The following is a 17,872-nucleotide window of genomic DNA, read 5'->3' as shown; positions in this document are numbered from 1 at the left end:
GATTTCGCGAGAACATATGATCAGGTGGCAAGGAGATTGTATGTGGCGATTGAACGTCATGATAAGGTAACGGAAAAAATAGATGTCCCCTGCATTGTAATAAATAATTACGTTAAACTATTATAGTGGTACTTATGGGGATTCAGTACGATTAAAAATATGATCAGAATGAGGTGAGTTTCTTTCAATGTCGCACTAACACTTCGACGGAGGGATGCGATAGGGCTGAGATTGTGAAGGTACCGGTTGTGATTTCAATTAAGTTACAAACCCAACATTTACTTGGCTTGAACATGGAAAACCACGAACCCAAAGTAAGAGCTTCCTTCGGCGGGATTCGAACCCACTATATATCTAATGTAAGTTCACAGATGCGCGACCCTTACCGCACGGCCAACTCGCTCGGTGGAAGAATGAGGTATGTTTCTTTTGTTTTAAGGATTTCCGTCCTTAATACTCATTTATGTGGACGGTTTTCTATTGTAATTTATGATTAACCACAGAAGCCAACCAGGATAACGCTCTTGATCCTATTTCGTGGCCAGTTTGTATGACACTGTATGAAGATTCTCCTTATATACGTTTCGAACTACTCTACGATCAGCTGATCGCGATGTTGGCCTTGCGCCGCAACATGGATAAAGTGGCAGTATTCCCAGTCTTCTCTTTCAGGCTAATGGTCTTCAGTTTTGCAGCAGTGATACCATAACGCGTATTTTCAACGTTTTTCGCCGTTCGAGAGCCACGTCCCCTTGCTTCAGTGACACCGAAAACATGGCGTACGTTCGTACAATTAGCTTCAGCCAGGCGGCGCTTCCACACCTCTATATCATTCTAGATTGCTGCATGCACAACAGGAAGATATGTTTCATTGCATCCAACCCCCAGTTTCGGAGCTCATATCTGGTGATGGATAGGGGATAAAATAACAACCATGTAAGGACCAGCTGACATCTGGAGCCTCGCCATCATCTAACTGAATGCAGATAAGTGATAGAAATAATTTAACATAAATTATTATTGTAAGATGCTTATCTCTTCGTTATTATTTTTTGTCATGTTAATTTTGGATGGGAATTACCACAACTACTTTTTGTTTTGATTTTTTTCTTTTACATTTATTGGAACACTTTGATGTTAGCTTGATAGGATGTATATATTTTTAACGAAATAAAGTCACTTGAAATAATGCGGTATTTTTAATAAATTTAGAACTGGTTATATTCAGTCCTTAATTAATTGAGTGAGTAATAATTTGGAAGATCAAGATGACAACCTAAAATAGTAATGCTAAATAAGAGTCATCTATATACTTCAATAAGTAACTCATAATATCCTTCTAATCTTTTGATTTAAAGTGAAGGAGAGGCAGTCATCTACTAAAAGGGCATATCATGTGCATGTGTTGCTGTTCGTTACAATTGTGAAATGCAGAAATAATCAAACTGAAGGTATTGTTTAAGTATATGAAGTATTCATAAAAGGCACACCTTGGTGCAGTGGCATACTTGTAATTCAGTTGAGAAATATTCGTTTTAGGTAAATCGTCAGATATACTTAAATGTGTTGTGTAGGATTATTGGTAGGATCGGTGGATATCCTAAGTTAGGAAGGCTAATGAGTGGAGGAATAATCTTTAATCTATTATTCATATTATATGAGAGCATAATATATTTTAAATGAGTCGCGATAAGGTACAATACAGTGTACTGTGAACAGTCTTCGTAAGGAAATTTAATGATAATAGGATGTTAATCTGCCATGTATAATATTTAATCTTTTAATAAATAGAATGATAGGATGAATTGTCATTACATACCACCAGTGAATAACATATAGGCGAGATACATGTATTAGATAGAGGAATATAGGGAATCTTCTGAGAAATTACGTTTTTTTTTTTGCTAGTTGCTTTACGTCGCACCGACACAGATAGGTTTTATGGCGACGATGGGATAGGAAAGGACTAGGAGTTGGAAGGAAGCGGCCGTGGCCTTAATTAAGGTACAGCCCCAACATTTGCCTGGTGTGAAATGGGAAACCACGGAAAACCATCTTTAAGGCTGCCGACATTGGGATTCGAACCCACTATCTCCCGGATGCAAGCTCACAGCCGCGCGCCATTGACCGCACGGCCAATTCGCCCAGTGAGAAATTACTAAGGTATAGAGCTAATTCTAGTAAAGTTAATGTAGTAAGTGTAGGAAATCCTCATGAAGAAAACTGTGACACGTACTGGTAGGAAGAATGAGACAGAGGTAGTGTCGTCAAGGAATAATGTCAGAGAAAATAGGTGATTTCAATACATTTACGGTAAGTGTAGACAGCTATTTTTAAGCAAACTATAATAGAATCTTCGAAAACGTTAACGGCACAGAACGGATGATGGAAGCAATGTGGAGGATTATATCATAAAGAATGTTATGGAAAAACGAATCCAACTGTTATATGGAGAGTAGCATGTATGTTCCTTTTCTTTCGGACGATCCTTCTGGATAAATGAATACTGTACCTCGCATGTATTATCGGGTAGGATGTATGTATTTTTTGTTTCAGATTTTAGAGGAGGAGCATTGTTCGGACCCATTACATCATCGTTAGGAGTGTATAAGGTAATTTTATTATTCCTGGAGGCAACGAACGTTGCAGTGTGGTAGAATGGTGATACACGTTATTTGGATGACTGTATATATTGCACCCGCCCACCTCCTGAGTCCCAGACTAGCATTTATCTCAGGGGTGATCAGTTCGAAAATGATAAAAAAAATTTATATAAAGAAAATCAAAAAAATATATATCGGCGCATCAAATGAACACAGGGATGAACGGGGCATGAAAATTTAAGGTTACGGGGAGCGACTCATTCATGGATACAAATTTCTGACTCCACAATAGGACTGGGAAGTGACAACTTAAATTCCATGGGCATACTGGACTAACTACAATGAAAAGATATGGAAGCTGTTTCCTATTGAAATTGCAATGAGGAGCAATTTATTAACTTATTTTGCATACTACACATGATGACAAATTTACATTGGGACACTTTTAATCCTGAAAAATAAATGACATAATATTTGGATTTTACCTCACTACTCTGGTAGTGTAAAACATCTGGTGAATTCGTCCCAATTGGTTACTGGGGATCGAATTCACATCCGTATGATTGGACGTTTCACCGCTGGAGATCTTCTTTCGGCGACGAAGGCACGACAGTAACTTTTTACTGTCGTCTCCTCGTTCCGTTTGGACATGAGACACTTCCGGTATGTACATTCTGGTGAGCCGGACACCCACCGTAGAAAATGTTATCGCCTCGAAAAAACGGGGATTTATAATACGGACAAACTCTAGCCTATTATTTCCAGATTCACAAACACACCAGGTAGAGTTCATTAACTCAAAAGCTACTTTAATATTTACACTTGTCAATACGACAAGACGTACGGAAAGGTTCATTACTATGCTCTGACCCTGCAAACATGTGCCGTCCGTGGGTTATTTACGTATCTACCGCTATCTCCCCGTGAAAACCCAACATGTGGTTCAGAGCAGTTCGACACAGGATGACTGTCCCTAGCATATCCTCCTATTCTTATTAGATAATATCATTACCATTCTTTATCTGATCATTAGCATATACTTTGACTACCATCAATTAATTTATTATCATTAATTTCAATTATAATCCTGTATTTGATTATTATCATTTGTCATCCGGGATGATTATATGCCAACCCTTGCCGACGTTTCAAACGAAGGTTAGTTCTTCCTCCTAAATTATCCGCACAATATAATGATCAGCTTCCTCATAAATATTTTTATTATTATTATTTTTATTATTATTATTATTATTATTATTATTATTATTATTATTATTATTATTATTATTAGTGGAAATCGTGATTATCGTAACCCGTAATCAACCTCGCTATAATACTTCAACTTCTCGCTCTTATTAATTTCATCAAAAAAATAAAATAAAAAAAGTACCTTCATTGGTTATTCTTCTTCTCCTTCTTCAAATATTTTATTTATTATTATTATTAGTTAAAAATCTCAAATCTTTCATTTCATCTCCCAACATCATTATTATGTCCAAAATATAAAAAAAATTATTCTTCAAAAAAAAGTCGCTTAGTTTTTATTATTATTATTATTATCTTTAAAAACTTAAATTCGCCTGTTACACGGTAGTTCACTCTCAATTTGTTTAACGCATAACCCCTTTTTACAATTTCGATTTATCTTGGCACTAAGCACTCGATTTAAGACAAGATTCACTTGGAGTCTGATTATTGTTATTATTATTATTATTAAAAATGGAAAGATGATATTTTAATATCCACTCTTTAGAATTTAGTCACATATGTTAAATCCCGTTATGAACCACTAAGATCTGCTTTATATCGGTCGGGACAACACGGTATTCGGGACCGTACCTTCAACTTCGTACTGCCGTTAATTTTATATGGGGACACCTGTCCTCCCAAGACACATCTCACAACCTATGGCACATCGCGGCTGGGCAAATACCTCCAATGCCGGCGATTGCTAAACTATTCCTTCAAATTTGAAGTCCATTTCCTTTCATCGGAACTCTTCAAACATTTAATTCATAAAATAATCCTCGGTGCGTGGATTCTACCACTAATAACACCGGCATATGCATTTATATCATCTTAGGCCTTGAGATTCATCTATTTCAGCATTACAAACAATACGGCTCAATTTATTTCACGCCGGATATTCGTCCCTCATGACTTCCAACTCCAAATATGGGCTCAAATCATTCTGGGCTTTTAACATATCGTGACCATTCTAATTCACGTGCCTTTATTGCTTTTAAACAAAATTTTAATGGTTAAATTAAAGTCCAAAAACGTAAAATCAAAAATTTACGTAAAATCAAACTGACTACGCGAATGAAAGTCTTTAACGCTACATGTCATCTCCACTTTGATTATTATATTTGCACTGGCTAACTCGCGAAGCACCGTCATTATTATTATTATACTTTAACTTGCACACGCCCAAATATTATTATATTTATTATTTTACTTTCCTTTGTCGACTCACAAACATGATTATTATTAGTATTTTAATGACCTTCCGTACGCAACACAAATCTTCCATACTCTGGCTCTTTCATAATCTGGCTGTCTAATAGAAATTATTCCTAATTAAAATACAAATGATCACCGCAGTGAATGAAATTCAAATAAATGGGTCGGCACAAAAAAAGACTTTAACACTTGAACTGAACTTAAGTCAAAGTATTATAAACAGCATGCATTAATTGAAAGAAATATATCCCATATTTACATTATATACAACAAACAAATACTCAAATTAATTAATCTAACCCATTATTACGTTAATATAAATTAGTTCGTCCGTCTAACAAAAAAATAAAATCATGGACTCGGGAAGCGGACCATGTTAAGTAACCATAATTAATTTACACTGAACCCCGTTTAGTCGCGATAACATTCCCCAATATCAAAATTGTGTACTCATTCCTATGTAGAATTCCATTGTCTCGTAGCGGAGGAGATATAGGCCTTACGGCCCCATGGTGATTTACCCGTCCATCATGTCGCACAATACAAATTTAACATAATAAAACACTTCTGGGTGACTACCCATGATTAATACCTTATTACACTATTTTACACAAAAATATTAATAACAAAAAAAACACTTATAGGTGCTCCTAGACCCCTGACACTCGCACAATATACTCTTCATATACGCCCGAAACACACGTCGTGACACATTACGACGAAATGTCGTTCATTTGAACCGGCGCGTATCGCGTCTTCAACCGGCACTTCCTGGTTTATTTTCAAGCCGTCTTGATCATCGCCTAGCTCCTATAATTCCCTGCTCGGATAGTTATTCACCGTCTATCTTGAGGTGTTTACTTCAGGCTCCGCACACTGCCTTCCAAAGGTACTATCGGCGTTCCGTTAGTTATTTATTATTTAAACACATGACATTCATTAAATTCAACATACAATTGTACTGATTATACACACTCGGTACTATGGATAATTTCACTGTTCGTATTCATTCTCCTAATAATTCACGTACTTTCAGCTCTAACTGACTCCGAATACGTCCCGAGGTACTGACTTACAGAGTCAACGTGTCAGAGTCTCAACTACTTCATTACGACTGACACGACTGGTGACCGATAACGACTGGTGGCTGGTAAGAACTGAGTACTGGTAAGAACTGAGTACTGGTAAGAACTGAGTGATGTGAGGTCCGCTTCTGGACTTTTATGGACGATCTGGTTTCCCGCCGGGGTCATCCGCGGTCATTTCCTGGAGAGGGGGGTTGGTTTCCTAAATCGGCATATGCAGGTGGATTTGGATCTCCTGCTTTATCCCACTTAATACACTGGCGATACACATTCATGTGTCGTATTCTGAACTCCTATCGTTCGGTGATCATGGAAATATCACTTAATTTCTGTCCTCCACCTTTCGCGCGCTAACTCGGCGTCCCTGATGGCGTGCTCATCTCGACCAATGGCGAGATAGCGTGGGTCATTTCCACGAATTCATTACTTTAATTTATTACGATTACCATTATTCAACATGGGAACGATATCACAAAAATCCCCTCTATTCAATTGTGTGGTTGGAATAATTTAATTATTGTTATCGGAGAAGCTAACTGGAGTTCACTCTGAGTTTTTCTTATGTTGGTTTATCTGCGGGCCTGTGATATATTTTCTCATTGGTCAACACCGTTTCGGTTAGTTTGAAATCTCTCCCTTGAAACGTAACCACACCAAACGCCTCGGGCGTGGAAAAACTGCCACGTCACATTCTCGGTATTGGTGATGCATCTGCTCGGCCTTGGTCCGAAATATATACTCTTCTACTTCCTGGTAGTCATTATTCTGTTGTTGTGAGCTCTAGATTTAATCCTCTTATCTTCTGACCAGGAAACCTTTTCCCCCTAATGACAAGCTTATTCTGGCGCCGGACAGTCGCGATCACAGCTGGCTTATGTCGAAATTTTTCCCGTCCACACAAAACTGCCACTGTATTCATTTAATATTCCTATATATCTGTATTTCTCATATCAAAATCAAATCATGAAACTAGGGCCTATCTCATCAGGGTACATTTTCCCGTTGCTCGGTAAAAAAAATCTTGTGATAATCATGAGATTTTTTTATATATCCGCATCATACTTTCATCATGATTTGATTACTGCTTTCGTTCCTTTTTGATGGTGACTGATCTCGTCCCGCAGATTCTGGTTATTGAGTCTCAATTCTTCATTCTCTCGTTGAATCAGGTGGATCCTGTTAACAAATTCTTGGACATCACTGTCGATCTCTCCGCATTCTGGGCATGGTCTTGCTTCTATTTGCCTATGGATCAGCTGGACTTCTTCTTCTCTTCCATCTTCTTCTTCATCATCCTCTCCTTCGTCCTCATCTTCTTCTTGGTCATCCTCTGCTTTATTGAAACTCTGCCGTTTTCCTCCTAGCACCGAGTTGTCGTTCGTCCTCGAATCTAGGGGCGTTTGGATTTAGCTGGCTGCTATATTGAGAATGTGACAACGGCGCGTTCCTTTCCCCGTTTCGACCACCATTTGCCTCCTTCTTCCATTTGTCTTCTAAATATTGCTTGGTCTCCTGATGTAGCTCCTCCATAGTTTGTATCGTCGCCTCTATGTATGGCTTCCCATCGTCTCGGTCCCAAACACTACATGGCTTGTCATCCTTTCTGTCATGATTTTGGATTGCCTCCTTCCATTTCCTCTTCTTCAGCTCATCGAGGTACTGCTGGGTTTCTGGGTGTCGATCATCCCCATTTCTACGGTATTCCTCCGTGTAATGCCTTCGGTTATTGTGATTTCTTCCGTGGTATGGCTGAGTTTCGCTCCTTCCATTCCGATATCCACGGTATCCCGTTTCGTCATGGAATTTAACATGCTTCGTTTGCCAGTTGCCTTCCGCAAATCCTCCTCCGTGATTCCATTGTCGGGGTCTCCATCCTGGATCATACATCCTCTTGGGTTCTGGATCGGTACTCGTTCCTTGACTTCTAGTACTGATGGTTCTAGTTTCCGTCTGCCTCTCGACGTTATTTATCTGTTGCTCTCTAGGCCTGGGTTGCCTCTGGTTAGAGTGATACGTGGTCTGATCTAATTGACGTAACAAAGCTTCCGCTTGCACTGCAGTCTGAATATTCGACGCAATCATCATCCGTTGGACCTCAAATGGTAACTGCTTCCCGATAGCGCTAATGAGTTCTGTCTCACTGACCGGATTATCTAATTCCCGCATCTTATGAAATTGGGATACGAAATACTCTGAATATTTAGTTGGGGACGATGTTGAATAACGCCTAGAATACAACTCCAACCTAAGATCTTGCTGTTCTTGGATACTCCAGAATTTTTGCAAAAACGCCTGTCGGAATCCCATGAAATCCTCGAATGTGTATAAGAAGGCCCTGAACCACATTGCAGGTGCTCCGTCCAAAAACTTCTCTACAGTTCGTAATTGCCGCTCCGCCGGAATTTTATTTTCACTAATATAGTTAGTGATCTCGCGGATGAAGCCTTTAGGGGTTATATGTCCTCGAGCGTCGTATCTAGGTGGTTTGTCGTCTGACATTTTGATGACGTGGACCACAGATGTCGGAAGGGCATTTGATAATGATGACGATCCGTCTCCTACTTCAAACTTAAGTCCGGTCGTATCGGCTTGTGACATGCCTTCCTTTTTATGAAAGCCCTGATTGTCTGGGGTCTCGAACTCTCGGTACTGGAGATGGAAGTCCTGAAGTGACCCTGGCTGTTCTAACCTGGCCTTGACCTGTTCCAGATCCTTTCTAATTTCTTCCAGCCTTTCGGTATTACTGTCTGACATTTGCTTGGACACTGAATTCTGCCCCGTGTGGACCTTAAATTGTTCCACTATTCTGACCTCTGTGCCAGCGATCGTCTGGCTTTGTTCCGCTAACCCATCAGTCTTTCTGAACAATGCTATATTTGCCTCCTCACACTGTGTGAGTCTACGGCTACGATCTTCCGAATTCGTCTTTATATCCTGAATTTCATTTCTGAGACCGGCTACTAGTACTAGAGTACGAACAGTTTCACCTCGTAACTCATCGATTCCCTTTTCGTGCCTGTCCAAAGTATTTGCAGTATGTGCACCTTTACTTTCCACGTGGCTTCGGATGATATCGTTTTCCTTGCGACATTCACCCCTCACCTCTTCGATGTGCGCCTTTAAATCTTCGCGGTCGACCAACCTCTGAGCTGAAATCTCCTGAATACTGGCCTTTAATTTCTCCTTAATTTCGTTACGTTCTAGTAACGCCTCATCCCTGAATCGGTCAACCTTTTCATTGACACTAATAATACAAGAGTCGATATGCCCTTTCAATTCGTCCTTAGCGAAATGACACGCCTCCTGGGCTTGGGTCATTCGGTCCCGTAATTCCTGTCCTAGTGATATACTGGCGGCATGAACCTCAGCTATTTGTTCTGTGAGTTTTATTTTATTAAATTCACACGCGGCCTGTACCATATCGACTTTATTTTCTAACGAAACGTTAGCGGCATGTATTTGTTCCGTCAGTTCATGTCTATTAGTCTCAATTTTACGCTCTAGTGAACCACTCGCGGCCTGAACTATAGATGTCAGTTCCTGTTTAGTAGAAACACTAGCGGCCTGCATCTGTTCCGTGAGTACTTGTTTATTTAGAACCATAACTCGCATTAAGTCTTCCAAAGTGAGAGCTTTCACCTCTCCCTGTCCTTCTAACTGCTCACCTTGGGGACGCTCCCCACCTTCGTCTGACATTATATCAAATGAGAAAAGAGGGCCGATCAGCCTCTCATCCTATCGCACACGATTACGACAATTTTGGGTCTAGGCCCTATCATACGGTTATATCCTCGTTAATATTTTCTAGAATTTTTAAATTTCCAAATTCAAAACCAAAACAATATTTTTCGCTCTCACATAGCGAATAATTTATATAACGTAATTCAAATTTGCATATTAATTGCCATCACGTGCTCATTATGAGTGAAATTCATATCATTAGTCACTCAAGGCTATGACAACAACAACAACAATCGATAATACCATGACGAAAACCTTGAAGTCACCTGTCTTGAAATAATTTAAATTTAACTTACACAGTTCCATTATCTTTTTATTAATACTTAAATCTGGTTCTCAGTCACATTTTTACCAAATACAGTATTCCTAATAAATTTTGCCTATATAAAATTCCTGCCCATGGATAGTTACATTTATGTGGAGTCTCACTAAACCACAATAAATTTTTATTTCATAGAATAGGGAATTATTAATTTAATGAGTCTTTATAGCAATAAACTACTCTTGTATAATTATCAAGTCTAGCCCCGTTCGAAACTAACCTTACTTTAACAGGAATTACTACTTGACATATCTAAAACCACTATTCAACCGTGATGCGGTCAAAATTTAATTAAATATCCCGATTGGGTTTACATTGAAGTTAAACAACTGGGCCTATCTATAATGCAATCGGGCACTGAGCTGGTCGCTAATGATATCGTCGCTAATACAACAAAAAAGTTCAGTTTTTTTTTTGGTAAAAAAATATAAAGTCACCCGTTGCTCAAACATGATGCAATAGGCCCTTTTACGTTGGGCGCCATTATGCACCCGCCCACCTCCTGAGTCCCAGACTAGCATTTATCTCAGGGGTGATCAGTTCGAAAATGATAAAAAAAAATTATATAAAGAAAATCAAAAAAATATATATCGGCGCATCAAATGAACACAGGGATGAACGGGGCATGAAAATTTAAGGTTACGGGGAACGACTCATTCATGGATACAAATTTCTGACTCCACAATAGGACTGGGAAGTGACAACTTAAATTCCATGGGCATACTGGACTAACTACAATGAAAAGATATGGAAGCTGTTTCCTATTGAAATTGCAATGAGGAGCAATTTATTAACTTATTTTGCATACTACACATGATGACAAATTTACATTGGGACACTTTTAATCCTGAAAAATAAATGACATAATATTTGGATTTTACCTCACTACTCTGGTAGTGTAAAACATCTGGTGAATTCGTCCCAATTGGTTACTGGGGATCGAATTCACATCCGTATGATTGGACGTTTCACCGCTGGAGATCTTCTTTCGGCGACGAAGGCACGACAGTAACTTTTTACTGTCGTCTCCTCGTTCCGTTTGGACATGAGACACTTCCGGTATGTACATTCTGGTGAGCCGGACACCCACCGTAGAAAATGTTATCGCCTCGAAAAAACGGGAATTTATAATACGGACAAACTCTAGCCTATTATTTCCAGATTCACAAACACACCAGGTAGAGTTCATTAACTCAAAAGCTACTTTAATATTTACACTTGTCAATACGACAAGACGTACGGAAAGGTTCATTACTATGCTCTGACCCTGCAAACATGTGCCGTCCGTGGGTTATTTACGTATCTACCGCTATCTCCCCGTGAAAACCCAACATGTGGTTCAGAGCAGTTCGACACAGGATGACTGTCCCTAGCATATCCTCCTATTCTTATTAGATAATATCATTACCATTCTTTATCTGATCATTAGCATATACTTTGACTACCATCAATTAATTTATTATCATTAATTTCAATTATAATCCTGTATTTGATTATTATCATTTGTCATCCGGGATGATTATATGCCAACCCTTGCCGACGTTTCAAACGAAGGTTAGTTCTTCCTCCTAAATTATCCGCACAATATAATGATCAGCTTCCTCATAAATATTTTTATTATTATTATTATTATTATTATTATTATTATTATTATTATTATTATTATTATTATTATTATTATTATTATTATTATTAGTGGAAATCGTGATTATCGTAACCCGTAATCAACCTCGCTATAATACTTCAACTTCTCGCTCTTATTAATTTCATCAAAAAAATAAAATAAAAAAAAAGTACCTTCATTGGTTATTCTTCTTCTCCTTCTTCAAATATTTTATTTATTATTATTATTAGTTAAAAATCTCAAATCTTTCATTCATCTCCCAACATCATTATTATGTCCAAAATATAAAAAAAATTATTCTTCAAAAAAAAAGTCGCTTAGTTTTTATTATTATTATTATTATTTTTAAAAAACTTAAATTCGCCTGTTACACGGTAGTTCACTCTCAATATGTTTAACGCATAACCCCTTTTTACAATTTCGATTTATCTTGGCACTAAGCACTCGATTTAAGACAAGATTCACTTGGAGTCTGATTATTGTTATTATTATTATTATTAAAAATGGAAAGATGATATTTTAATATCCACTCTTTAGAATTTAGTCACATATGTTAAATCCCGTTATGAACCACTAAGATCTGCTTTATATCGGTCGGGACAACACGGTATTCGGGACCGTACCTTCAACTTCGTACTGCCGTTAATTTTATATGGGGACACCTGTCCTCCCAAGACACATCTCACAACCTATGGCACATCGCGGCTGGGCAAATACCTCCAATGCCGGCGATTGCTAAACTATTCCTTCAAATTTGAAGTCCATTTCCTTTCATCGGAACTCTTCAAACATTTAATTCATAAAATAATCCTCGGTGCGTGGATTCTACCACTAATAACACCGGCATATGCATTTATATCATCTTAGGCCTTGAGATTCATCTATTTCATCATTACAAACAATACGGCTCAATTTATTTCACGCCGGATATTCGTCCCTCATGACTTCCAACTCCAAATATGGGCTCAAATCATTCTGGGCTTTTAACATATCGTGACCATTCTAATTCACGTGCCTTTATTGCTTTTAAACAAAATTTTAATGGTTAAATTAAAGTCCAAAAACGTAAAATCAAAAATTTACGTAAAATCAAACTGACTACGTGAATGAAAGTCTTTAACGCTACATGTCATCTCCACTTTGATTATTATATTTGCACTGGCTAACTCGCGAAGCACCGTCATTATTATTATTATACTTTAAATGCACACGCCCAAATATTATTATATTTATTATTTTACTTTCCTTTGTCGACTCACAAACATGATTATTATTAGTATTTTAATGACCTTCCGTACGCAACACAAATCTTCCATACTCTGGCTCTTTCATAATCTGGCTGTCTAATAGAAATTATTCCTAATTAAAATACAAATTATCACCGCAGTGAATGAAATTCAAATAAATGGGTCAGCACAAAAAAAGACTTTAACACTTGAACTGAACTTAAGTCAAAGTATTATAAACAGCATGCATTAATTGAAAGAAATATATCCCATATTTACATTATATACAACAAACAAATACTAAAATTAATTAATCTAATTCATTATTACGTTAATATAAATTAGTTCGTCCGTCTAACAAAAAAATAAAATCATGGACTCGGGAAGCGGACCATGTTAAGTAACCATAATTAATTTACACTGAACCCCGTTTAGTCGCGATAACATTCCCCAATATCAAAATTGTGTACTCATTCCTATGTAGAATTCCATTGTCTCGTAGCGGAGGAGATATAGGCCTTACGGCCCCATGGTGATTTACCCGTCCATCATGTCGCACAATACAAATTTAACATAATAAAACACTTCTGGGTGACTACCCATGATTAATACCTTATTACACTATTTTACACAAAAATATTAATAACAAAAAAAAACACTTATAGGTGCTCCTAGACCCCTGACACTCGCACAATATACTCTTCATATACGCCCGAAACACACGTCGTGACACATTACGACGAAATGTCGTTCATTTGAACCGGCGCGTATCGCGTCTTCAACCGGCACTTCCTGGTTTATTTTCAAGCCGTCTTGATCATCGCCTAGCTCCTATAATTCCCTGCTCGGATAGTTATTCACCGTCTATCTTGAGGTGTTTACTTCAGGCTCCGCACACTGCCTTCCAAAGGTACTATCGGCGTTCCGTTAGTTATTTATTATTTAAACACATGACATTCATTAAATTCAACATACAATTGTACTGATTATACACACTCGGTACTATGGATAATTTCACTGTTCGTATTCATTCTCCTAATAATTCACGTACTTTCAGCTCTAACTGACTCCGAATACGTCCCGAGGTACTGACTTACAGAGTCAACGTGTCAGAGTCTCAACTACTTCATTACGACTGACACGACTGGTGACCGATAACGACTGGTGGCTGGTAAGAACTGAGTACTGGTAAGAACTGAGTACTGGTAAGAACTGAGTGATGTGAGGTCCGCTTCTGGACTTTTATGGACGATCTGGTTTCCCGCCGGGGTCATCCGCGGTCATTTCCTGGAGAGGGGGGTTGGTTTCCTAAATCGGCATATGCAGGTGGATTTGGATCTCCTGCTTTATCCCACTTAATACACTGGCGATACACATTCATGTGTCGTATTCTGAACTCCTATCGTTCGGTGATCATGGAAATATCACTTAATTTCTGTCCTCCACCTTTCGCGCGCTAACTCGGCGTCCCTGATGGCGTGCTCATCTCGACCAATGGCGAGATAGCGTGGGTCATTTCCACGAATTCATTACTTTAATTTATTACGATTACCATTATTCAACATGGGAACGATATCACAAAAATCCCCTCTATTCAATTGTGTGGTTGGAATAATTTAATTATTGTTATCGGAGAAGCTAACTGGAGTTCACTCTGAGTTTTTCTTATGTTGGTTTATCTGCGGGCCTGTGATATATTTTCTCATTGGTCAACACCGTTTCGGTTAGTTTGAAATCTCTCCCTTGAAACGTAACCACACCAAACGCCTCGGGCGTGGAAAAACTGCCACGTCACATTCTCGGTATTGGTGATGCATCTGCTCGGCCTTGGTCCGAAATATATACTCTTCTACTTCCTGGTAGTCATTATTCTGTTGTTGTGAGCTCTAGATTTAATCCTCTTATCTTCTGACCAGGAAACCTTTTCCCCCTAATGACAAGCTTATTGTGGCGCCGGACAGTCGCGATCACGGCTGGCTTATGTCGAAATTTTTCCCGTCCACACAAAACTGCCACTGTATTCATTTAATATTCCTATATATCTGTATTTCTCATATCAAAATCAAATCATGAAACTAGGGCCTATCTTATCAGGGTACAATATATTTCGGTTAATTGTTCCGTTTTTTTTTTTTTTTTTGAACGAAGCGTAACTGGTCACGGATCAATTACCTCCATTTCTTCTACTAACACTCAAGAAGTAAAAGAGTATCATGGATATTACATTCATTGATGTGAATTTGAACTATGTGTGTATCAAGAGTTGAACATCGTGAGGATATTTTAGAATACTGGCACGTGGCTAGAACACTTTCATTTGTAAATGACATGAACATTTTATTCTTATTTTGAAATGCCCCTTTGGTAATACGATATTAGGTTATTAATGATCTCGTTCGTATTCCTCCGCACCTATCCAGACACTATTGTTGTCACGCTATATGCTCGTCTTGTCGACCGCACAATGTCGATAGGCAACAGATAACATTCCTGTCTTTCCTTTTCTTTTTTCTACAAGTCTACTGTATTATAGCTGACTACTGAGTTTGGTTACTCGTAAGCTGTAACTTTCAGAACATCCATTATAATTTTTCAGGTACATATCATATTATTCTTCGTCGTTAGATAGTTTTACCTTACCCATCATACCATCAGTAACTTTGTTTTCACCGTATTATGGATATTAATAATTCGATCCTCAAGAAAGAAGAAAGTTTTATCGCCCGGTTACCCTTCTGCCTCAGAATCAATAGCCCGGCCCCAGAGAGGTGAGTACCTTGTCCCGTCGACTCCAGCGAACCGTAGCGAATGGGATATTCTTGGTACGAGCACAATTCTTCTTCTTCTCCTTTTTCTTGCTGTTATTATTATTACTATTATATATTACTTCGTTTCGGCCACCTATGGATCAAGCTATTTCAACGGTTTTATGTCTTGAGTTTTAACACTTGCCCAGTACTCCCGCATCCTTTTTCGGTGAGCTTCCTATCGTTCTTCAGTCCACACCTTGCCTGTATTAACTTTTAGGTTTTGTTCGAAAGCCCTGTATACCTTCAAGTTTATTCTTTAAAGGGTCACGTTGCAAGATGTCATTACGTCAAAATTATTGTTATTATTATTATTATTATTATTATTATTATTGTTATTATCATCAAAGACCATCCAAAGATCATCCAAAAAGGACCCAAAATGGATGTCATGGGAACAGAAAGGACTGGAAAACTGAATATGTTACTCCCTCGAACGAGTGCCATTTCGTAGATCAAATATTTAGTAAACAAAATTGTTTTCTCTTTTATGTACGTTACTTTAGTAATATTATATTAACGAGGGCTAGAATGTCATTCGTTTTTCATAATTCAAGAACCTTACCATTCTTTCTTTGATACCTTCAGTTTCATTTCGATTTATCGGAGCTCTTTACCTGCCCAGTGGGTGGAGTCAAAGGATGTGTGTCGTAGGGGCTGCTAGAAGGGAAACTACCAAAGAATCCCTGTACTCGCTCTCCTGTCTAAGCACAAAAGTATATTTATGATTCTGTGCTTTCCGTGTAGCGGAGAAAATGTACGTCTGCGAAACTATTTCAGACATCTGGAAACAATTTCTTTTACTATTATACGGAATTAAAATTACTTTATTTTTAAGAATACAATTACCTAAGATCTTGAAAGCTTTTCAGTGACACTAAGTGCACCCACCCCGTACCCATATGGGTCTCCGGCGATATATCTACAGGGTCGTAAACTGGGTTTTAATCAATTGGGCATAATAAATATATAAATTTGCGGCTTAATTGGTAGGAGAGTACGGGTGTCATCTAACTACAAACGAATCAGAACGTTATTTAAAATTTGTAAATGAAAGGGGTTTATATGAGCCCTGATGATGATGGAAAATTATGCAAATATACTTGGCGAATATAAAATCGAATTTCACGAAAGTTGGTACGTTGAGAACTGTTCAAGCTTTGGAAATAATATTAAGTATAACCATTCAAGAAGAATCGATTATATGACTTCGCGTGTACGGAATACAAAGTATTAATCATTCAGGCTACTCCCAACTTTGCTGGGAAAACAAACCATGATATTCAAATATAAACAAGTTTGAGTGACACCTAATGTAACATTAACAAATTTCCCACTGGAATAAACTAAAGTTATATAACACAAGCAAACACAATCCTCCGATGTCCTGGCTGCGAACCGAACACCACCCGTACACACACGAACCCGATCGCAGCAATGGTTGAAACCAATGTCGACCCTGAATGACATCACAATACAATAAACATATAATCACTCAAGACATAAATACATTATATAGTACACAACACAGATGAAAGCTAACCATCAGTTATATTTCTGGGTTTGCCGGTTGCAAGCTAGAACCGAATCCGGAATATTCGACGTTTGCAGAGGGGGTAAAATCCCTACTAATAATTTTTAGGTGCACGAAAACAATTTAGAAAAATGGACCGGGTTATTGATTTCTGTCTTTTATTAAGTCGACAGAGGAAATGAATAATTTGCGTTCCTCACTGGAACAATACCTTCTGCAGGTCACAATGGCCACAATTTCACGGTGTGGGGTCACAGACACAAAGAGCACTCCCTTAGAGACGAGCTTTCTTTATTCCCACTCTTGTCCGAAGGTGTGGAAAGGAACGAAACATTTCGTCCCTATAAATATCACATACAACTACCAAATCAATTCACGCAACGCACTCATTTCAGCGAGGTCATTCATAATTCATGTCTTATTTCTCAACTCAATACTCGTTCAGCAGTGTTCACCCGAAATCTGAC

Source organism: Anabrus simplex, chromosome 1 (assembly GCF_040414725.1).
Source record: "Anabrus simplex isolate iqAnaSimp1 chromosome 1, ASM4041472v1, whole genome shotgun sequence".
Classification (NCBI taxonomy): domain Eukaryota; kingdom Metazoa; phylum Arthropoda; class Insecta; order Orthoptera; family Tettigoniidae; genus Anabrus; species Anabrus simplex.
The sequence above is the reverse complement of the archived record's forward strand: the minus strand, read 5'-3'. Positions refer to the sequence as shown.